This window comes from Pseudophryne corroboree, chromosome 6 (genome assembly GCF_028390025.1).
Source record: "Pseudophryne corroboree isolate aPseCor3 chromosome 6, aPseCor3.hap2, whole genome shotgun sequence".
Classification (NCBI taxonomy): domain Eukaryota; kingdom Metazoa; phylum Chordata; class Amphibia; order Anura; family Myobatrachidae; genus Pseudophryne; species Pseudophryne corroboree.
In genome coordinates, this window is record NC_086449.1 from 39565091 (window position 1) to 39590068 (window position 24978).

General features: G+C 47.2%; 4 non-coding genes across 4 annotated transcripts; 2 read left to right on the forward strand and 2 right to left on the reverse strand.

Annotated features, from left to right (window-relative positions):
- The first annotated feature begins 5263 nt into the window (after positions 1–5263).
- Positions 5264–5335, forward strand: TRNAP-UGG (transfer RNA proline (anticodon UGG)). The gene has a single exon. It is a non-coding gene; the product is annotated as a tRNA-Pro (tRNA).
- Positions 5336–6756: 1421 nt separating this feature from the next.
- On the reverse strand, positions 6757–6838 carry TRNAL-AAG (transfer RNA leucine (anticodon AAG)). The gene has a single exon. It is a non-coding gene; the product is annotated as a tRNA-Leu (tRNA).
- Positions 6839–20098: 13260 nt separating this feature from the next.
- On the forward strand, positions 20099–20170 carry TRNAP-UGG (transfer RNA proline (anticodon UGG)). The gene has a single exon. It is a non-coding gene; the product is annotated as a tRNA-Pro (tRNA).
- A 547-nt stretch (positions 20171–20717) lies between these two features.
- On the reverse strand, positions 20718–20799 carry TRNAL-AAG (transfer RNA leucine (anticodon AAG)). Its single transcript has one exon. It is a non-coding gene; the product is annotated as a tRNA-Leu (tRNA).
- Positions 20800–24978: the final 4179 nt, after the last annotated feature.

Genomic DNA, 24978 nt, shown 5'->3' on the forward strand with positions numbered 1-24978 from the left:
CTACTACAGGGGGCACTACTACAGGGGGAACCGCTACTGGGGGCAAATTAACTGGGGGCACAGCTACTGGGGTAAAGCTACAGGGGGCAAATCAACTGGGGGCACGACTACTTGGGGCAAATCTGGGGGCACAGCTACTGGGGGCATAACTGGCCACGACCCTCCCCTATAAACCCATGCCCCTGTTTTGCCGCAGGGGGGGCGCCAGTGGAAACTTTTGCACTGGGCACCACAAGGTGTAGAACCGGCACGGTAAGCGACCACACAGACGCTGCACCGTGCGTCTCTTATCCCTGCTATCCGGTCTCACTATATGTACTTTTATTGGAACATTTTAAACCTTTTATCTTGGATTAATCTTTTACGTGGTATCGTATTAAAAGAAACCCTTTCTGCTCAACACATCTGTCTGACAAGAAAGATACCTTTTGATGAACGCGAGAAAGGATTTTAAAGTGAGTGTTTCTATATGGATATAGCTGGATGTGAAAGCTGATTTATTTAAAGATACCTTGATGTGTATGCAGGAATGAAATGAAATGTAAGTGAAACTGATCCATTTCATTTAATCCTGGTGAAGATAAGAAATAAGGTAAGAGGATCATTTGAAATAGAAATACCTATGGGGAATGAGGAAATCTGCTGATACCCAAAGCATTGTTAATTAGAGTCATTATATATGTATTCTTTTCTGCATCTTTAAGCGCAGGTTGTTCATCCTTTTTCTTTGAGCAGTATAATCCATTGGAATTAGGTGTGTTCCTTGTGTGAACAAACCAGCTGCTAAGTAAGGTGAAAAAGGGAGCGCACGGTTTAGTACACATAATGGGGGTAATTCTGAGTTGATCTCAGCAGGAATTTTGTTAGCAGTTGGGCAAAAGCATGTGCACTGCAAGGGAGGCAGATATAACATGTGCAGAGAGAGTTAGATTTGGGTGGGATATTTTATTTCTGTGCAGGGTAAATACTGGCTGCTTTATTTTTACACTGCAAATTAGATTGCAGATTAAACACACCACACCCAAATTTAACTCTCTCTGCACATGTTATATCTGCCCCCCCTGCAGTGCACGTGGGTTTGCCCAATTGCTAACAAAATTCCTGCTGTGCTCAACTTGCAATTACCCCCATTGTTAGGATTATAAACTCTTGTATGAGCGTACAGAGATTTGAGACACATATACATTTGTCTATCCGGTAGTTCCTTAAGAGAAGATGCAGATGGAGCTTTTAATTAAATGCATCACATGAGCATCTACCGTAGGTGGAGTCTCCTACTTTGCACAATCTGAGGTGGGTAATGGGTAAAAGGAGTGGAGTTTTTAGGCACTGTAAATTTCTTAGTAGGTGCTTTCCATGCCTCGTTCATAGTTTCTGAGAAGTGATCCAGTGTGGAAATTCAGCTAGCACTACCTTCTGCCATTTGCACAGAGGATCGTTAGTTGTAGGGGCTGGTTCAGCATCTTGTAGCTGAAGTGAGAATTTGACCACCCTATTTACTGCAGCCACATTAAATTTTGGTGGGGCCTCCTCGTTCCCTGAGGGGTATTCTGCATCTGAAATCGTAGCTTGATCAACATCAACTGATGATTCCTCTGAGTCAGAGAGGGGAGTAGCCTATGAGGAAGGTACAGTAAGTTTAGTGGCAGTAGGTGTAGGCAGGGTATCCTGACCCAGCACCATGTTGTGAAATGCAGCAGAGGAAGCAGCTTTATAGAGTTCGAGAATGAGTCCAGCCATGTAGTAGGGATGAGTGGGACTGCAATTGTCTGGCTGTAATGGCTGTTGGAAATCCATAGGGGAGCCATTGAGGGCTGCAGTGGATGTGGTATACCCATAGGGGGAGCCACAGGTGGGGTAGCAATATGGTCAGCAACGCAGGGAAATATGCCCATGGGGGCTCCTGCACAGGAACTGGGAGGGCTGAGAGGCACCAGACAGGCTGTGTACTGACCGCCCTGTGACAATTCCTGAGGTAAAACCTCCATGTTACAGGCTGCACACGCTACCAGAGTAGATGCCTCTGTCCGCTTGATCTTACTTTTGTTAGACATCGCAGTAAGTAATGTTTACACACAAAATGTGCAGTGTGCAACCGTGACAGTATGTGACAATGGGCTTAATTCAGACCTAATCGCTGTTGGGCGATTTCGCATGATGGGCAATTATTGAATGACCGTGCATGCGTATGGATCACAAAGCGCAGACGCAACGCCAAACTGCAAAAGAATGGAGCGCAAATTTCGGTCGCTTGGCGTACGCTAGGTGATTGACAGGAAGCGGAGTTTGTGGGTGGTAACTGCACGTTTTCTGGGAGTGTCAGGAAAAACGCATGTGTGCCCAAGCGTTTTCTGGGAGGGGGTGTGATGTCAGCTCCGGCCCCGATCAGCCTGTTTGTATCGCACAGTAGGAGTAAATCCTGGGCTGCGCACAGACTGCACAGACTGGAAAAATAATTTGATGGTGCATTTGTAGATGTCCGCTGACTGGCGAAGTTTTTGCACGGCGTACGCATTCATTCGCTCATTTGCACGGGGCGGGTTTTCACTCTCTATGGGCGGCGACTATCTGATCGCAGACTGCTGCAAAATCGCAGAGGAGCGATCAGGTCTGAATTAGGCCCTATGTGCGCACACAATATACAGTATACAGTAAAGTGTGGCAAATTCAACCCAATACACACCAGTATTATTGAGAAAGAGAAAAGGGAAAGTAATAATAATGTACAGTGAAACAGATGTGAAAACCAAGCATCAGCCCTACCATAAGTCACGTACAATGCAGAATATTCAATTTAACTGCAATGGGCGCTGATATGATACCGTGTGGCCGCGGGAACACTTCATGTTCCGGGAGCACATCAGCACCGCCAACCGTCTCCAGGGACCGGCAATATATGGACTGCGCTATACGCGGGTCCCACAGGCGGGAATCCACCTTACCTGTCCCACATTGTTATCCAGATGCAGTCCTGGGTACCCCTGTGATTGCCAGGGGCCCTGCCAAATCACCTACCCAGTCGTGGTGTTGCGGGCCGGTAGGGGTGTTGGAGCATCAGCGCTGGCGTTCTCTGGATTGCCAGGTGCTGATTGCTCAAAGAAAAAAAAGAAAAATCTTAAAGAAAAAACTAATACAAATATAAAAGCTTGGGCTGCAGTGTGCCACCCCTGTTCAGTGTGACCAGCTCCTGCCGGCATCGAATATACTGAAGTGCCTGAGCCTGGGGGGCGGGGTATGAGGGGAGAGGAGCCCAGTGCATCCTGGGAGGATCACAAGCTTTATTGTTCGGTGCCAGTCCTGGCCTCCACCAGCCATACCCAAGGTTAACCCTGTAGAGACCACGGACCCTGAAGAAGAAATTACCTTTTGTGGGAACTTAAGCACTGGAGTTGAAAATCACTGCAATCAGTCAACCCAGGTTACCCAGCCATTATAATGCTGATTTGCGATTCTAAGCAACTGATCTCCATTGAGGCTGAGATGTTAAGTCAGCCAGTGTAACCAGTGAAGAAGACCTGAGATGTAGACAAAGCTGATGAACAGGCAGAGCAGATACCACTGTTGAAGCACCAATAGAGAAATCGCATCCCAACTTTGCTTATGCAAAGCTCGGAAGGATTGAGGGTCTTATTAAGCCCGCCTACCGGTGAGGTTCTTTTCATGAACTCAGAATGTGCACAGAGCTGGCATTGGTTAAGTCTGCCGGTCACACCCACATGTTAAATGTATGTTCGATTTTGGCAAGGAGTGGTAACTGTATCTTGCAATTTCAGTTGGAACACCTCACTGACCCCTTGTGTTGACTTACTATGAACCCTAGTCGACAGAGCGGACAGCGACCAAAAGTCAACAAAGTCGCATCACTGCTGCCCACTGCAGACATAACATTTAAGTGGGTTGTGGTGCTACTTTGGAAGCTAAGAAGGTCATTCATGAAATCCCTGGAAACATGTCTCCTGGACTTCTGTGGCTTCTATGGAGTTTCACTCCAGAAGGAACTGCAGGCAGCTCATGGTAATGGCCAGCAACTCCCAAATTAACAGGCTGTAGTTGAGCATGATGGAGGTGAACATCTTTTAAAAGAGGGAACACGAAAGAAGAACATATATGCATATGGGTGTGGTATAACAGAGAGACAGTGTCTAGTTAGACAGTCAATAGATAGACACCACATGTTAGACAGTCAAAAGGTAGACAAGGTCAAAAGGTCGACATGAAAATGGTCGACATAAAAAGAGGTAGACAACATTTTTTTGCATTTTTGAGGTTTGTGTGGATAGTTTTGTCATCTGATACCCCCAATTGTAGAAAGGCATCCCCTCGCGGGGCTCGCTTTGGTCGCCACGCTTCGGGCTCAATGGCTCGCTGCACTCGCTACAAGGTTTATAACCAACTCTGGATAGAGAAGGTATGAAAAAAAATGGCAAAAACGTAATTTAAAAAAAACAAAAACCTGTGTTTACTTTTTGTATGTCAACTATTTGTATGTCGACCATTTTCATGTCTACCTTTTGACCCTGACAACCTTTTGTTTCTATCTTTTTCATGTCGACCTTTTGACCCTTATGACCTAATGACTGTCTAATATATGGTGTCTATCTATTGACTGTCTAACTAGGCACTGTCTATCATCCAGATATTATATATATATATATATATATATATAGTTATATATACATACATATGTTTGGAAACCCCCTCAGAGTAAATCCTGCGTTTGCCCCCGGCATGGACTACCAGCTCCGCCTCCTGCGCTCTGCCTGGGCCGGCATGCATAGAGATGTGGCGTGCTGGGAGGCCATACCCCCATGACTCATGACACACACCCATTTCATGCACAGTGGGATGCCGGTGGCCAATAACACCCACAGTCCATTCCTGGTCCCCTGCATCAGTCCTAGAAGGGCACGGCAGTAACAGTCCTGGAGTAGATTTACTACAATTTCTAAAAATGAAAAGTGATGTTGTTGCCATAGCAACCAATGAAGTTCTAGATATTGTTTCTCTATTGCATACCAAAAGATGGTACCTGACTGTTTGCTGTGGACAGCACGACTTTTCATTTTTACACACTTTAGTAAAGCCGGGTACACCTACTATATTATTGAGCGCTATATCGTCCAACGATAGAGTCATTCATCGCCGGCATTTCATTATCGCCCGGTGTGTACCCGGCGTAAACCTACTCATGAACAAGACTTTCCCAATAACAATCCAAAGCATTACACTCACATTCCTGAACAGGAGAAAAGTGCACCAATGTGGCTCGTTGGTCTAGGGGTATGATTCTCGCTTTGGGTGCGAGAGGTCCCGGGTTCAAATCCCGGACGAGCCCAACTTTTATTTCTGATAATTCTGTTCCGTAAAAAACTTTGCTAACAGCTTTAAGTCTGACACCGTGAAACTACGGAGGAAAGCCACATCACCACTGTGACTGCACATTACCAGATCACTGGAAATCTATAGCTTTTTCTCTAGGACGTTAGACCTCTGACAAAGTATGCCACAGATAAATCCCTATATTAACAAAAGCTAATAGGTTCATTGTAGGGATACATATTTTGGGACCAGTAATTGAAAAGTGCATTTGTGTTTTTCTGATGCCTCGGTGATGGCACCGTCCTGAGTTTGCTACTTCCCGATGCAAATGGATAGATTTAGTCAATGTATACAGCTTATCACAAACATTCCACTTGCATCATTCGAGATTGCTGTCCATATGACCCCACTATCCATGAGATGAGGATATTTTATCAATGTATATGTATATTTACGCGTGTTTTGATAGCCAGTTAGTTCAATTTCCAAAACCTTTTATTTTGTAGCATTTTGTTCTTTTAACAAAATGAATACAGGTTGAGTATCCCATATCCAAATATTCCGAAATACGGAATATTCCGAAATACGGACTTTTTGGAGTGAGAGTGAGATAGTGAAACCTTTGTTTTTTGATGGCTCAATGTACACAAACTTTGTTTAATACACAAAGTTATTAAAAATATTGTATTAAATGACCTTCAGGCTGTGTGTATAAGGTGTATATGAAACATAAATGAATTGTGTGAATGTAGACACACTTTGTTTAATGCACAAATTTATAAAAAATATTGGCCAAAATGACATTCCTGGCTGTGTGTATAAGGTGTATATGTAACATAAATGCATTCTGTGCTTAGACTTAAGTCCCATCACCATGATATCTCATTATGGTATGCAATTATTCCAAAATACGGAAAAATCCCATATCCAAAATACCTCTGGTCCCAAGCATTTTGGATAAGGGATACTCAACCTGTAATAGAATAAACATAGTGAAAACAGAATAATTATTACATGTATATTAACAACAGTTAACAGGTCTTGTTCACACTGACTTGTTGGTCTAGGGGTATGATTCTCGCTCAGGGTGCGAGAGGTCCCAGGTTCAAATCCCGGACGAGCCCTCTTTTTCTTTTTGTTGCTCTAGGTATAAAATGGCGTACTGCAGCAATTATTTATCATTGTACCACTTTCCTATAGCGCAGCTGATCCATTCTATGACTCTGAGTGTACACAGGGCTGGCACTAGATATGACTGGCTACACACTAGCATTAGAAAAACAATTACACAAATACTACTAAAGCAAGATTTATATGAATGGGTATCTAGTATGACAGAAACAGGAATGTGTGGGCTGTACCTATTATTATATGGGTAGATACAGCACTTGTAGGATCAAACACCTCTCCAAGATAGTATCAAACAATAATAAAAAATGGCAGCGGTGGGATTCCAACCTACGCCCCCGAAGAGACTGGAGCCTTAATCCAGCGCCTTAGACCGCTCGGCCACGCTACCTGATAGCCAAACAGTTTAACTACTCAGAGATTGGAATATAATGGATTATTTATTTTTATTAAGAGAATTTCATACTAAGGCTCTTATTCCCCTTATAAAATACAAACGATAGAGTTTACATGGCTATAGTATAAAATTAATAACGGACCGTACATAACAAAGATCTTGCACTATATGTAAAATACATTAGAATTTAAATGCCCACCCCCCCGACTCCTGTGAAACTAGCCAATGGGAGTCTGGGGGCGGGCTTATAGCAGATAGATAAACTGAACGCTATAGGCCCGTACACACTGGTCGATGTATCGGCCGTTCTCTTGAACGGCCGATACATCGCGGGACCGTCGGCCAGTGTGTACGGGCGATACGTCTGTGAACTCCGTCGTTCACAGACGTATCGCGTCGGCCGCGCAGCACAGCCGACAGCCAATATATCTAACGATATATTGGCCCGTCGCTGTGTGTGGACGACCGCCCGTACACATGCTGCGGCGGCCGGCGGTGATTGACAGGTGAACTGGGCGGGCGCGAGCGCCCGCCCAGTTCATGACGTCAGTCCCCCGACGGATCGGGCTGTGTGTATGCACAGCACACTGCCCGATCCGTACATAGATATATCTGTAGATCAATTGATCTGCAGATATATCTAATAGTGTGTACCCACCTTATGTCCCGTGCTGCGGCATGTCAGTGAAACACAGCGGTGCTTCTGATACCCAGGTAAGGCAGCCAGCACAGACTGTGTCACATACAACATTACATGTATGTTTTTATGTGCTTACCCGCTCCCACCTGCAATGTGTGGTTGGTGCTGCAGCAACACTGGTTACAATCCAAGGTATACCTATAGACCTCAGAAACTCCTCTTTCCCATACAGCTGTGTAAGCTCACTGGAACTCAGTTGTCCCCAGGTCTTGTACAGTAATATAGGTTTATACTACCAAGCTGCTGCACACAAAGAGTAGACTGATGTACACTAAATCACAGAGCAGATACCAGATGACAAATGGCAACTGAACACAAAATAAGCATGCTGAAAACAGAATAGTGGAGGGTCACAAAACACAGTTATGGCAGGTAGCAAACAAGCATAATTAGTAAACAGACTGAGGTCAGGTCAGGAAAGAGACAAGACAGCGGTCAGGACAAAAATGAATAGGGTCCAAAATCATACACAGAGAATGTAATGAAGGTGTTCTTATTAAGTCAATTAGCGCTGATCCCAATAAATCATTGGTTTTCAACTCTGATGCTCAAGAACACTTGCAGATCATGTTTTCAGAAAGGAACTCTTTTTCTTCAAGGCCCATGGGATCCACAGGGTTAACCTTGAGTATGGCTGGTGGAGACCAGGACTGGCACCAAACAATAAAGCTTGTCAGCCTCCCAGGATGCACTGGGCTCCTCTCCCCTCATACTTCAGTTTTATAGTTAACAAGCCCAAAACAGGAGCTGGAGAGAGGAGAGAAGGAAGAATGGTACACACAGGAAAATGCACTCTCATAGATAAGAGAAGGGAATTGGTGTAAAGGTAACCCATTAAAGCTAGTTTCATCAGGGTGGGCACCCTGTGGATCCCATGGACCTCAAAGAAAAAGAGTTAACAGAGGTAAGTTTTACCATAACTCTTTCTTTACTTCTTTGGGGTCCATGGTCTCTACAGGATTAACCTTGGGATGTCCCAAAGAAGTTATAGTAGGGAGAGAACGCTCCTGAGCTGAAAGGAGGAGTATGATCATGACCCCATCTTCCTTGAACTTCCATAGTACTCTGGGAAGGAAAGACACTGGAGGGAAGAGAAAGGCCAGATGGAAGGCACATGGGACTGTGAGTGCGCCCACGAAGCTTGCTTCTGGATCTCGTGTCCTGGCTCCGTACACTGGAACCTTGTGGTTGTGTCTGGAGGCCATGAGATTGACGTCTGGAAGACCACATTTGTGTACCAGAATCTGAAAGACCTCTGGGTGTAGAGACCATCCACCTGCGTGAATATCCTGTCAACTGAGAAAGTCTGCATCCCAGTTAAGGACTCCTGGAATGAATATTGCAGAGATGGCTGGAAGGTGGCATTCTGCCCAGATGAGAAATTGAGTTACCTCCTGCATCGATTTATATAAACCACCACAGTGGTGTTGTCTGACTGGATTTGAATCGGAGAATCCTGTAACAGATCTTGAGCCATTAGAAAGGCCATGAGCTTGGTGAACACTCTGGGAGCTGTAGACAGTCCGAAGAGCAGGACCTGGAATTTGAAATTCTGGCATAGGATAGCAAAGTGAAGATATTGTTGATGACAGGGTGCTATATGTACATGGAGGTACGCATCCTGTATATCCAGGGAGACTACATAATCCTCAGGTCGCATAGCCAGGACAATGGAACGGTGTGTTTCCATGCGAAACTTGGTGACCTTGAGGTACCTGTTCAGCAAATTTAGGTTCAGAATGGGACGGTAGGACCCATTTTGTTTCTGAACCAAAAAGAGCATAGAATAGAACCCCTGACCCTGTTGAGGCTGCAGAACAGGGATTATGACCCCCACCTGTAGTAAGGAGTGTATGACTCCTTTCAGTGCCTGTGATTGCAAGGGTCTGTTGACGGAGTAGTAGGGAAGTATTGTCTGGGATGACAACTTAGGAAGGTAAGAGCATACCCGTGAGAGAACACTTCTTGGACCCAGGCGTCGGTTGTGACTTGATGTCATGTGTGGGTAAACTGAAGAAGTCAGCCTCTCACTCTGGGGTCCCCCAGGGGGAGGCCCGCCCCGTCAGGCTGAGGGTTTGTCCTCTTGCTTGGTAGTTGGACGTCTAGCAACACAAGCCTGTTTGGTCTTGGGCTTGGAGGTCTTGATAGTGCGAGATACTCATGTAAAAGTCTGGCCTTTGGCCCTACCCTGTGGGCAAAAGGATGACGTTCGAGGCTGCACAGAGGATGCTGAAGGCAGGCAAGCTCTCTTGGACGTTTCCAGTTTCTCTAAAATCTTGTTCAGTTCTGGTCCAAACAGGAGGTCTCCCGTGTATGGTAGGGCTTCCAGGGCCTTCTTGGTGTCATAATCTGCCTTCCATGAATGGAGCCACACAATGGAAACCGCTGAAAACCTTAGGATAACAGAACAGTGTCCAAAGCTGCTTCAACAATGTAATAGGCCGCGTCTCCAATATTAGCAAGCAAAGACAATTGGGGGGTCATTCCGAGTTGATCGCTAGCTGCTTTCGTTCGCAGTGCAGCGATCAGGCAAAAAAACGGCACTTCTGTGCATGCAAAAAAACGGCACTTCTGTGCATGCGTATGCGGCGCAATGCGCACGCGCGTCGTACTATTACAACGAACGTTGTAGTTTCACACAAGGTCTAGCGAAGCTTTTAAGTCGCACTGCTGGCCGCAGAGTGATTGACAGGAAGAGGGCGTTTCTGGGTGTCAACTGTCCGTTTTCAGGGAGTGTTCGAAAAAACGCAGGCGTGCCAGGAAAAACACAGGCGTGGCTGGGCGAACGCAGGGCGTGTTCATGACATCAAAACAGGAACTGAACAGTCTGAAGTGATCGCAAGCGCTGAGTAGGTCTGAAGCTACTCTGAAACTGCACAAAATAATTTTGTAGCCGCTCTGCGATCCTTTCGTTCGCACTTCTGCTAAGCTAAAATACACTCCCAATGGGAGGCGGCATAGTGTTTGCACGGCTAGCGAGCGAACAACTTGGTCCTTAGTGGGTTCAAACATGAAACTCTGTCCAAGGTTGTTGGCCCAAGTCTCTATGGCTTTAGCCACTGTAGCTGTGGCCGGTCTAACCATCGCTCTTGTATGAGAGTACAGAGATTTGAGACACATATCCAGTTGTCTATCCGGTAGTTCCTTAACAGAAGATGCAGATGGAACTTTTAATTAAATGCATTACATGAGCATCTACCATAGGTGGAGTCTCCTACTTTGCACAATCTGAGGTGGGTAATGGGTAAAAGGAGTGGAGCTTTTTAGGCACCGTAAATTTCTTAGTAGGTGTTTCCATGCCTCGTTCATAGTTTCTGAGAAGTGATCCAGTGTGGAAATTCAGCTAGCACTACCTTCTGCCATTTGCACAGAGGATTCTTAGATGTAGGGGCTGGTTCAGCATCTTCTAGCTGAAATGAGAATTTGACCACCCTATTTAATGCAGGCACATGAAATTTCGGTGGGGCCTCCTCATCCCCTGAGGGGGATTCTGCATCTGAAATTGCAGCTTGATCAACCTCAACTGATGATTCTTCTGAGTAAGAGAGGGTAGTAGACTATGAGGAAGGTACAGTAAGTTTAGTGGCAGTAGGTGTAGGCAGGGTATCCTGACCCAGCACCATGTTGTGAAATGCAGCAGAGGAAGCAGCTTTATAGAGTTAGAGAATGAGTCCAGCCATGTAGTAGGGATGAGTGGGACTGCAATTGCCTGATAAACAGGCTGTAATGGCTGTTGGAAATCCGTAGGGGAGCCATTAGGGGCTGCAGTGGATGTGGTATACCCATAGGGGGAGCCACAGGTGGGGTAGCAATATGGTCAGCAATTTTTGTCAGCAACGCAGTGAAAGATGCCCATGGGGGCTCCTGCACAGGAACTGGGAGGGCTGAGAGGCACCAGACAGGCTGTGTACTGACCGTACTGTGACAATTCCTGAGGTAAAACCTCCATGTTACAGGTTGCACATGCTACCAGAGTAGGTGCCTCTGTCTGCTTGATCTTACTTTTGTTAGACATCGCAGTAAGTAATGTTTACACACAAAATGTGCAGTGTGCAACATTGACAGTATGTGACAATGGGCTTAATTCAGATCTAATCGCTGTTGTGCGATTTTGCATGACAGGCGATTATCGAACTGCAAAAGAGTGGTGCGAAAATTTCGGTCGCTTGGCATACGCAGGGTGATTGACAGGAAGCGGAGTTTGGGGGTGGTCACTTCCCGTTTTCTGGGAGTGTCAGAAAAAACGTAGGTGTGCCCAAGCGTTTTCTGGGAGGGTGTGTGACGTCAGCTCCGGCCCCGATCAGCCTGTTTGTATCGCACTGTAGGAGTAAGTCCTGGGCTGCGCACAGACTAGAAAATAGGATTTTGGTTACCTACCGGTAAATCCTTTTCTCATAGTCCGTAGAGGATGCTGGGGTCCATATTAGTACCATGGGGTATAGACGGATCCACCAGGAGCCATTGGCACTTTAAGAGTTTAAGAGTGTGGGATGGCTCCTCCCTCCTATGCCCCTCCTACCAGACTCAGTTTAGAAACGGTGCCCGAGGAGACGACATACTTCGAGAGAAGGAATTACACAGATAGTGGCGAGATTCATACCAGCACACACAACATGCAAACCCGGCCAACATGCCGGAACAACTCAGCAACAGCTGAAACAGTAAATAACTCAGAACTTACCTAGGAACCAGGTAACACTGATCTATATAAAAAAACAACGCAGGAAAACGAAGCGCTGGGCGGGCGCCCAGCATCCTCTACGTACTACGAGAAAAGGATTTACCGGTAGGTAACCAAAATCCTATTTTCTCTTACGTCCTAGAGGATGCTGGGGTCCATATTAGTACCATGGGGATGTACCAAAGCTCCCAGTACGGGATGGAGAGCGCAGAGCCTCCTGCAACACTGCTTGACCAAACTTGAGGTCATTAGAGGCCAAAGTATCGAACTTGTAAAACTTGGCAAACGTGTTCAACCCAAACCAAGTAGCAGCTCGACAGAGTTGCACTGCCGAGACACACTTTACGAGTAGAGTGGGCCTTAACTGATTTCGGACACGGCAAGCCTGCTGTGGAATAAGAATGCTGGATAGTGAACCTGATCCAACGTGAAATCGACTGCTTAGAAGCAGGGCGTCCAATTTTCTTTGGATCATAGAGGAGTCACTTTTCCTGTGACGAGCCATCCTCTTCACGTAAATCTTCAAAGTCCTCACTACATCCAAGGCCTTTGAAGTAATTGAGGAGTCAGTAGCCACTGGCACCACAATAGGTTGGTTGATGTGGAAAGCCGACACAACCTTAGGTAGGAACTGTGGACAAGTCCTAAGTTCCGCCCTGTCTTCATGGAAGATCAGATAGGGACTTTTACAAGACAAAGCCCCAAATTCCGACACGTGTCGTGCAGAAGCCAAGGCCAACAATGTGACCGCCTACTACGTGAGAAACTTGAGATCAGCCTCCTGTAGAGGCTCAAACCAAGCACATTACAGGAACCTCAACACCACATCCAGATCCCACGGAGCCGCAGGCGCCACAAAGGGAGGCTGGATGTGCAGAACCCCTATCAAAAAGGTCTGAACCTCAGGAAGAGCAGCCAACTGTTTTTGGAAGAAGATGGCAAAGCAGAGATCTGGACCTTGACAGAGCCCAGTCTCAGTCCCATATCTACCCCTGCTTGCAGGAAAAGGAGAAAACGGCCAAGTTGATACTCCACCGCCGGAAACTTCTTGGCCTCACACCAAGAAACATATTTCTTCCAAATGCGATGGTAATGCTTAGACGTTACCCCCTTCCTGGCCTGTATCAGGGTAGGAATGACCTCACTCGGGATACCTTTCCGGGCTAAGATCTGGCGTTCAACCGCCATGCCGTCAAACGTAGCCGCGGTAAGTCTTGATAAGCGAATGGCCCCTGCAGAAGCAGATCCTCCCGAAGAGGTAAAGGCCGTGGATCTTCCAGCAGAAGATCCAGCAGATCCGCGTACCAAGCCCTCCTTGGCCAGTCCGGAGCAATGAGGATTGCCAGGACCTTTGTTCTTTTCACGAGTTGAAGAACCCTTGATATCAGAGGAAGTGGAGGGAACACATACACTGACTGGAACACCCACGGTGTTACCAGTGCATCCACCACCACTGCCTGTGGGTCTCTGGACCTGGAACAGTACCTCCGTAGCTTCTTGCTGAGGTGTGAGGCCATCATGTCTATGTGGGGAACCCCCCACCAACCGGTTATCTCCTTGAACACCTCCTGATGGAGTCCCCACTCCCCTGGACGGAGATCATGTCTGCTGAGGAGATCTCCTACCCAGTTGTCCATGCCCGTAATGAAGATTGCCGACATTACTCCCGCGTGCCTTTCTGCCCAGGTGGGGATCTTTGACACCTCTGCCATGGCAGCCCTGCTTTTCGTTCCGCCTTGTCGATTTTATGTAGGCCACTGTGGTCACATTGTCCGACTGCACCTGAACAGCCCGATGTTGTAGAAGGTGTGCTGCCTGCAGAAGGGCATTGTACACTGCCCTGAGCTCCAGGATGTTTATCAGGAGGAGAGACTCTTGCAGGGATATTCAATTTGGCCCGGGGTGCCGGGTGATAAGTATCGGCCGGCGGGGGCTATTTAATTGGCCCCGATAAGCCGGCGCGTGCCGCGGCTTATCGGGGGTTTTGCTTCGCCTGCAATCCAAGCACAGGCTATAGTAGATCGCAATATAGCCCCAGAAGCCGTGTAAATGGATTTTAGCGTAGGATCCACCTTGCGATCTGCCGGGTCCTTTAACGCGGTAGACCCCGGGACCGGTAAAACTACCTGTTTAGACAGCCTGGAGACCGGGGCGTCCACGATCGGCGGAGACTCCCATCTCTTATTATCTTCCTCTGGGAAGGGAAAAGCCACCAAGACTCTCTTGGGAATCTGGAATTTCTTTTCCGGAGTCTCCCATGCCTTTTCAAAGATAGCATTCAATTCTTTGGATGCCGGGAAAGTGAGAGGGGGCTTCTTATGATCTGTGAAGAAGGCCTCCTCTACCTGTTCCAGGGCTGTGTCCGAAATGTGTAAAACATCCCTAACAGCTTCAATCATCAACTGCACCCCCTTGGCAAATGATGCCGTCCCCCTCGACACATCCCCGTCACCGTCTGCAGCGTCCGAGTCGGTGTCCGTGTCATCCTGTATAATTGCAAGTGCACGTTTGTGAGAATGTACCGCAGGGGACCCCGAGGAGGCAGTATCAGTCCAAACAACCATAGAGGATTGCAGGACCTGAGTGGCATGCTCAGTCCTAGCAACCCTTTCAGAAATCTGAGAAATAGTCCCCCTCAGAGAGGCTAACCATTCTGGCTCTCTAGCTGGGATCTGTGCTAAAACAGTGCAATCCTGATTACATGGAATGGAGTCTTCCTGGGAAGACAAATCCTCTGCAGCATATGAAACAGTATCCCTAGACATGTTGTACACACAATCAAACACCCCACAAACACACAGGGTACTAGGTAGACAAAGTTTCCCTTCCCAAGAATGGCAGAGAGACACAGAGATTGGAGCCAACCCACACACAGCGCTATCAAAGGTATAGGGAGACCTTAACCAGCGCTGGCTGTGTCCCTTAATAGGTGACACAGCCTGTATACAGCCTCCCCCCACTTCTACAACCCTCTTGGTACCGTACAGACAGCTGGAGATTGCTCTGGAGGGACCTGGTTCCACTTGAAGTGATTGCAGGCAGGAGAAAATGGCGCTGAACGACGCTGGGTCCGCTCTGAGAAGCTCCGCTACCTCATTGGCTCTGTCTTCCCGCTCACCAACAGATTATACTGGCCGGAGGAGTTGCACTGGCCTGGATCCTCAGACCCCGACAGACTTTAGTGGACAGTGTAGGGATCGGCACTGGCCCAGGGCTCCCCTCCCAGCGTCGCACCGTAGTACCGCTGAGCCATCACGGAGCGCGGGTGAGACCGCGCTCCATACCCCAAGGCCGCCTTCTTCACACTGTCCCCCCACTTGCAAGGGGGGACAGTGACTCACTCGCCACCTCTTCAGCTCCCGAGGGGGTGGCGGCCGGCTGCCGGGGCGAGCATTCCCCTGTGGCGGGGCGCGATCAGACCCCTCTGAAGCCAGTGTTAAGTCAGCGGGAGCAGTGGCTCACGACCCCACAGGGCGGACACTGCTCCTCCCCCTCAGTCCCTCGCTGCAGAGAGGCTGTCGCCAGCAGCCTCCCTGTGAAAACAAAAAACTCTGAAAAATAAAAACTAAACTTTTTCTAAAGAAGCTCAGTAGAGCTCCCCTAGCTGTGACCGGCTCCTCCGGGCACATTTTCTAAACTGAGTCTGGTAGGAGGGGCATAGAGGGAGAAGCCAGCCCACACTCTCAAACTCTTAAAGTGCCAATGGCTCCTGGTGGACCTGTCTATACCCCATGGTACTAATATGGACCCCAGCATCCTCTAGGACGTAAGAGAAAAATCATTAGATGGTGAGTTGCGAATGCATTTGCAGAGGTCCGCTGTCTGGCGAAGTTTTTGCACGGAGTACACATTCATTCGCTCATTTGCACGGGGCGGGTTTTCACTCTCTACGTGCGCCAGCTATCTGATCGCAGACCGCTGCAAAATCGCAGAGGAGTGATCAGGTCTGAATTAGGCCCTATGTGCGCACACAATATACAGTTACAGTATACAGTAAAGTGTGGCAAATCCAACCCAATACACACCAGTATTATTGAGAAAGAGAAAAGGGAAAGTAATAATAATGTACAGTGAAACAGATGTGAAAACCAAGCATCAGCACTGGGATCCGGTCTAAAGATCGACAGTGTCTAGGTCGACAATGTTTAGGTCGACCACTATAGGTCGACAATGTTTAGGTCGACCACTATAGGTCGACAGTCACTAGGTCGACATGGATGGAAGGTCGACAGGGTTTCTAGGTCGACATGTGCTAGGTCGACAGGTCTAAAGGTCGACATGAGTTTTTCACATTTTTTTTTCTTTTTTTGAATTTTTTCATACTTAACGATCCACGTGGACTACGATTGGAACGGTAAAGTGTGCCGAGCGAAGTGGTAGCGGAGCGAAGGCACCATGCCCGAAGCATGGCGAGCGAAGCGAGCCATGCGAGGGGACGCGGTGCACTAATTTGGGATCCCGGTCACTCTACGAAGAAAACGACAAAAAAAAAAATAATCCTCATGTCGACCTTTAGACCTGTCGACCTAGCACATGTCGACCTAGAAACCCTGTTGACCTTCCATCCATGTCGACCTAGTGACTGTCGACCTATAGTGGTCGACCTAAACATTGTCGACCTAGACACTGTCGATTTGATGAACCACACCCATCAGCACTACCATAAGTCACGTACAGTGCAGAATATTCAATTTAACTGCAATAGGCGCGGATATCAACTACACAGCTCTGTGGAAGAGGCTGGTAGGATGCAGCGCTGAGTATAACCTGCTACTTGGAGAGGTATACAGGGAGATTCAGCCCACCGCTCCCGGAGATCTACAGGGCTCAGATATGGCTGTCCAACGTCCTTATGCTGAATTTCCCCACCGGTTCTCCTGGTCATCAAGGGTCCCCAGCGCCAGTGTACATTACAGCCCTGGTGGTCTAGTGCGGCCACGGGAATACATAATGATCCGGGAGCACATCAGCACCGCCAACCGTCTCCAGGGACCGACAGTATATGGACTGCGCTATACGCAGGTCCCACAGGCGGGAATCCACCTTACCTGTCCCCCAGTGTTATCCGGATGCAGTCCTGGGTACCCCTGTGATTGCCAGGGGCCCCGCCAAAATCACCTACCCAGTCGCGGTGTTGCGGGCCGGTAGGGGTGTTGGAGCATCAGCGCTGGCGTTCTCTGGATTGCCAGGTGCTGATTGCTCAAAGAAAAAAAAAGAAAAATCTTAAAGAAAAAACTATACAAATACAAAAGCTTGGGCTGCAGTGTGCCGCCCCTGTTCAGTGTGACCCGCTCCTGCTGGCATCGAATATACTGAAGTGCCTGAGCCTGGGGGGCGGGGTATGAGGGGAGAGGAGCCCAGTGCATCCTGGGAGGATCACAAGCTTTATTGTTCGGTGCCAGTCCTGGTCTCCACCAGCCATACCCAAGGTTAACCCTGTGGAGACCACGGACCCTGAAGAAGAAATGACCTTTTGTGGGAACTTAAGCACTGGATTTTAAAATCACTGCAATCAGTCAACCCAGGTTACCCAGCCATTATAATGCTGATTTGCGATTCTAAGCAACTGATCTCCATTGAGGCTGAGATGTTAAGTCAGCCAGTGTAACCAGTGAAGAAGACCCGAGATGTAGACAAAGCTGATAAACAGGCAAAGCAGATAAAACTGTTGAAGCACCAACAGAGAAATGGAATCCCAACATTGCTTATGCAAAGCTCGGAAGGATTGAGGGTCTTATTAAGCCCGCCTACCGGTGAGGTCCTTTTCATGAACTCAGAATGTGCACAGAGCTGGCATTGGTTAAGTCTGCCGGTCACACCCACATTTTATATGTACTGTATATATATATAGATATATATATAAAAAAAACAACAAAAAAAACAAAACAGTTATGACCGGCACTCCTACAGCAGAGAACAAATACATATATATATATATATATTTTATATATATATATAAACATAGAATTTGACGGCAGATAAAAACCACTTGGCCCATCTAGTCTGCCCCTTTTTTATCCTTTAGGCAATCTCAACCCTTTTTTAACCTTATTTCTTTGTAAGGATATCCTTATGCCTATCCCAAGCATGTTTAAATTGCTCTACAGTCTTAGCCTCTACCACCTCTGATGGGAGGCTATTCCACTTGTCCACTACTCTTTCTGTGAAGTTTTCCTTAAATTTCCCCTGAACCTCCCCCCCCCCCCCCCCCCCCTCCAGTTTCAGTGCATGTCCTCGAGTTCTAATACTCCTCTTCCTTTGAAGAATGTTTCGCTCCTGAACTTTGTTAAGACCCTTGGTATATTTTAAAGTTTCTATCATGTCCCCCCTTTCCCTTCTCTCCTCCAAACTATACATGTTAAGATCTTTTAGCCTTTCTGGGTATGTTTTGTGATGTAGGCCATGCACCATTTTAGTTGCCCTTCTTTGTACACTCTCTAATGTATTTATATCCTTCTGAACATATGGTCTCCAGAAATGGACACAGTGACCGTTCCAGTGACCTATACAGTGGCATTATTACTACTTTTTTCCTGCTACTGATTCCTCTCCCTATGCAACCAAGCATCTGACTTGCCTTTCTCATTGCTTTGTTGCATTTCTTTTCTGCCTTTAAGTCACTTGAAATAGTGACTCCTAAATCCCTTTCCTCTTCAGTAGTTTCCATTATTGTACCCTTGATACTATATTTAGCCTTTGGGTTTTTGAGACCCAAGTGCATGATTTTGCATTTTTTAGCATTAAACTGTAGTTGCCATTGCCATGTTCTTGACCATTTCTCAAGCCTAGCTAGGTCATCAATCATTTGTTTTACCCCTCCCGGTGTGTCTACCCTGTTGCAAATCTTTGTATCATCTGCAAAAAGGCATACTTTCCCTTTAATACCATTTGCAATGTCACCAACAAAGATATTAAAGAGAACTGGTCCAAGTACAGATCCCTGGGGTACTCCACTGGTAACATTTCTTTCCAAAGATTGCACTCCATTTACTACAACTGTCTGTTTCCTATCCTGCAACCAGGTTCTTATCCATTTAACTGTTTTATAATCCACCCCCACACTTTCAAGTTTATTTAGCAGTCTGCGATGTGGGACAGTGTCAAATGCTTACTAAAGTCTAGATATGCTACATCTACAGCTCCCCCTTGATCTATTATTTTCGTCACAGAGTCAAAAAAGTCAATAAGATTTGTTTGGCATGATTTCCCACTATATATATATATATATATATATATATATATATATATATATATATATATATATATATATATATATATATATTCATTTGGAAACGCCCTCAGAGTAAATCCCGGCATGGACTACCAGCTCCGCCTCCTGCGCTCTGCCTGGGCCGGCATGCATAGAGATGTGGCGTGCTGGGAGGCCATACCCCCATGTCTCATGACACGCCCCCATTTCATGCACAGTGGGATGCCGGTGGCCAAATAACACCCACAGTCCATTCCTGGTCCCCTGCATCAGTCCTAGAAGGGCACGGCAGTAACAGTCCTGGAGTAGATTTACTACAATTTCTAAAAATGAAAAGTGATGTTGTTGCCATAGCAACCAATGAAGTTCTAGATATTGTTTCTCTACTGCATACCAAAAGATGGTACCTGACTGTTTGCTGTGGGCAGCACGACACTTTTCATTTTTACACACTTTAGTAAAGTCGGGTACAACTACTATATCGTTGAACGCTACATCGTCCGACGATAAAGTCGTTCATCGCCGGCATTTCATTATCGCCCGGTGTGTACCCACCGTAAACCTATTCACTAGTTGGTGCACATTCTCAGGAACAAGATTTCCCCAATAACAATCCAGAGCATTACTCACACATCCCCATACATGAGACCAGTGCACCAATGTGGCTCGTTGGTCTAGGGGTATGATTCTCGCTTTGGGTGCGAGAGGTCCCGGGTTCAAATCCCGGACGAGCCCAACTTTTACACTTGTTTCTGTAATGCTGGATCTCCCCTAAGTGGAAGTGATGTAACTCAGGGGCATATTGATTGTCAGCTCTTGGACCCAATAATTTTTAACTGCTTACTGCGGCAATGAGAAATTATCACCTGAATTTCATAAAATACACAAGTAGGAACAGGTGCTCCGACAGGAGGCCATCCCTGCAATGAGTTAGAAGTGATCACTAATGATGTCACTTCACTTCTACTTCAGGACCACGGCTCGCTACGGCACACGTGCGTTCTGCTGACCGCCCATGTGCTAGCCGCCACTGCCGCAGAGGGGATTATGGATCCCTCACTGGGTAAACTCTGACGACTAGTAGCCCATAGGCTTCAATGACTATCACCCCAGAGGAACCTATAAGGGCTGTACTTGTGGTGGGAAACGGGACATCGTAGCCAATATATGCAATGTGAGCTGTGTTTCTCCCCACTTCCTTAGATACATCGCAGGGTTTACGTAATATATTTGGGCACTGGAGGCTATCCTGCAAATATTTAGAAATGCTAAAACACAACCTTGGCAGCGGTGGGATTCGAACCCACGCCCCCGAAGAGACTGGAGCCTTAATCCAGCGCCTTAGACCGCTCGGCCACGCTACCTGATAGCCAAAATGTTTAACTACTCGGAGCTTGGAATATAATGGTTTATTTATGTCTAGCAATAGCCCTAGCGTCAATTATACTTTTACATTTAATATTATTGCCATATTACATTACATATTACTGCGGAGCGACGCGCGCCATTGATGTGAGAGGTGAACGGCGGCTACGTAGGTGCGTGGGGGCCGAACGACGTGCTACAGTGTAGCGGCTCACCCTCACTATGAACCCGGGGGCGACCACACGTGTGTCTAACATGACAGCTCAGTGAACCCTGCTGCGTATGTTGCTCTGAATAATGTGACTCTACCGTGTACTTATCTATTTATGTACAAAGAAATATGTCATAGTAGATTTAAACCTCTACTTCTAACAGCCAGAAAGGTATAATGCAAGGCTTCAATAATAAGACAATGCTACAATAATACTATCGTCAGGGGAAATATGAATAAAATATTGAAACGTTAAATTATACATCCTGCTGCTAGAATATAATAAGAATTTACTTACCGATAATTCTATTTCTCGGAGTCCGTAGTGGATGCTGGGGTTCCTGAAAGGACCATGGGGAATAGCGGCTCCGCAGGAGACAGGGCACAAAAAGTAAAGCTTTAGGATCAGGTGGTGTGCACTGGCTCCTCCCCCTATGACCCTCCTCCAAGCCTCAGTTAGGATACTGTGCCCGGACGAGCGTACACAATAAGGAAGGATTTTGAATCCCGGGTAAGACTCATACCAGCCACACCAATCACACTGTACAACCTGTGATCTGAACCCAGTTAACAGTATGATAACAGCGGAGCCTCTGAAAAGATGGCTCACAACAATAATAACCCGATTTTTGTAACTATGTACAAGTAATGCAGATAATCCGCACTTGGGATGGGCGCCCAGCATCCACTACGGACTCCGAGAAATAGAATTATCGGTAAGTAAATTCTTATTTTCTCTATCGTCCTAGTGGATGCTGGGGTTCCTGAAAGGACCATGGGGATTATACCAAAGCTCCCAAACGGGCGGGAGAGTGCGGATGACTCTGCAGCACCGAATGAGAGAACTCCAGGTCCTCCTCAGTCAGGGTGTGCCCCTGACCAAGTATCAGCTCGGCAAAGTTGTAAAGCCGAGACCCCTCGGGCAGCCGCCCAAGATGAGCCCACCTTCCTTGTGGAATGGGCATTTACATATTTTGGCTGTGGCAGGCCTGCCACAGAATGTGCAAGCTGAATTGTATTACACATCCAACTAGCAATAGTCTGCTTAGAAGCAAGAGCACCCAGTTTGTTGGGTGCATACAGGATAACAGCAAGTCAGTTTTCCTGACTCCAGCCGTCCTGAAACCTATACTTTCAGGGCCCTGACAACATCCAGCAACTTGGAGTCCTCCAAGTCCCTAGTAGGCGCAAGGCACCACAATAAGCTGGTTCAGGTGAAACACTGACACCACCTTAGGGAGAGAACTGGGGACGAGTCCGCAGCTCTGCCCTGTCCGAATGGACAAACAGATATGGGCTTTTTTGAGAAAAAAACCCACCAATTTGACACTCGCCTGGCCCAGGCCAGGGCCAAGAGCATGGTCACTTTTCATGTGAGATGCTTCAAATCCACAGATTTGACTGGTTTTAAACCAATGTGATTTGAGGAATCCCAGAACTACGTTGAGATCCCACAGTGCCACTGGAGGCACAAAAGGGGGTTGTATATGCAATACTCCCTTGACAACCTTCTGGACTTAAGGAACTGAAGCCAATTCTTTCTGGAAGAAAATCGACAGGGCCGAAATTTGAACCTTAATGGGCCCCAATTTGAGGCCCATAGACACTCCTGTTTGCAGGAAATGCAGGAATCGACCGAGTTGAAATTTCTTCGTGGGGCCTTCCTGGCCTCACACCACGCAACATATTTTCGCCACATGTGGTGATAATGTTGTGCGGTCACCTCCTTCCTGGCTTTGACCAGGGTAGGAATGACCTCTTCCGGAATGCCTTTTCCCTTAGAATCCGGCGTTCCACCGCCATGCCGTCAAACGCAGCTGCGGTAAGTCTTGGAACAGACATGGTACTTGCTGAAACAAGTCCCTTCTTAGCGGCAGAGGCCATAAGTCCTCTGTGAGCATCTCTTGAAGTTCCGGGTACCAAGTCCTTCTTGGCCAATCCGGAGCCATGAGTATAGTTCTTACTCCTCTACGTCTTATAATTCTCAGTACCTTAGGTATGAGAAGCAGAGGAGGGAACACATACACCGACTGGTACACCCACGGTGTTACCAGAACGTCCACAGCTATTGCCTGAGGGTCTCTTGACCTGGCGCAATACCTGTCCCGTTTTTTGTTCAGACGGGACGCCATCATGTCCACCTTTGGTATTTCCCAACGGTTCACAATCATGTGGAAAAACTTCCCGATGAAGTTTCCACTCTCCCGGGTGGAGGTCGTGCCTGCTGAGGAAGTCTGCTTCCCAGTTTCCACTCCCGGAATGAAACACTGCTGACAGTGCTATCACATGATTTTCCGCCCAGCGAAAAGTCCTTGCAGTTTTTGCCATTGCCCTCCTGCTTCTTGTGCCGCCCTGTCTGTTTACGTGGGCGACTGCCGTGATGTTTTTCCCACTGGATCAATACCGGCTGACCTTGAAGCAGAGGTCTTGCTAAGCTTAGAGCATTATAAATTTACCCTTAGCTCCAGTATATTTATGTGGAGAAAAGTCTCCAGACTTGATCACACTCCCTGGAAATTTTTTCCTTGTGTGACTGCTCCCCAGCCTCTCGGGCTGGCCTCCGTGGTCACCAGCATCCAATCCTGAATGCCGAATCTGCGGCCCTCTAGAAGATGAGCACTCTGTAACCACCACAGGAGAGACACCCTTGTCCTTGGATATAGGGTTATCCGCTGATGCATCTGAAGATGCGATCCGGACCATTTGTCCAGCAGATCCCACTGAAAAGTTCTTGCGTGAAATCTGCCGAATGGAATTGCTTCGTAGGAAGCCACCATTTTTACCAGGACCCTTGTGCAATGATGCACTGACACTTTTCCTGGTTTTAGGAGGTTCTTGACTAGCTCGGATAACTCCCTGGCTTTCTCTTCCGGGAGAAACACCTTTTTCTGGACTGTGTCCAGAATCATCCCTAGGCACAGCAGACGTGTCGTCAGGATCAGCTGCGATTTTGGAATATTTAGAATCCATCCGTGCTGTTGTAGCAGTATCCGAGATAGTGCTACTCCGACCTCCAACTGTTCCCTGGACTTTGCCCTTATCAGGAGATCGTCCAAGTAAGGGGTAATTAAGACGCCTTTTCTTCGAAGAATAATCATCATTTCGGCCATTACCTTGGTAAAGACCCGGGGTGCCTTGGACAATCCAAACGGCAGCGTCTGAAACTGACAGTGACAGTTCTATACCACGAACCTGAGGTACCCTTAGTGAGAAGGGCAAATTTGGGACATGGAGGTAAGCATCCCTGATGTCCCGGGACACTATATAGTCCCCTTCTTCCTGGTTCGTTATCACTGCTCTGAGTGACTCCATCTTGATTTGAACCTTTGTAAGTGTTCAAATTTTTTTAGATTTAGAATAGGTCTCACCTAGCCTTCTGGCTTCAGTACCACAATATAGTGTGGAATAATACCCCTTTCCTTGTTGTAGGAGGGGTAATTTGATTATCACCTGCTGGGAATACAGCTTGTGAATTTTTTCCCATACTGCCTCCTTGTCGGAGGGATACCTTGGTAAAGCAGACTTCAGGAGCCTGCGAGGGGGAAACGTTTCGACATTCCAATCTGTACCCCTGGGATACTACTTGTAGGATCCAGGGGTCCTGTACGTTCCCAGCGTCATGCTGAGAGCTTGGCAGAAGCGGTGGAAAGCTTCTGTTCCTGGGAATGGGCTGCCTGCTGCAGTCTTCTTCCCTTTCCTCTATCCCTGGGCAAATATGACTCTTATAGGGACGAAAGGACTGAGGCTGAAAAGACGGTGTCTTTTTCTGCAGAGATGTGACTTAGGGTAAAAACGGTGGATTTTCCAGCAGTTGCCGTGGCCACCAGGTCCGATGGACCGACCCCAAATAACTCCTCTTCCTTTATACGGCAATACACCTTTGTGCCGTCTGGAATCTGCATCACCTGACCACTGTCGTGTCCATAAACATCTTCTGGCAGATATGGACATCGCACTTACTCTTGAT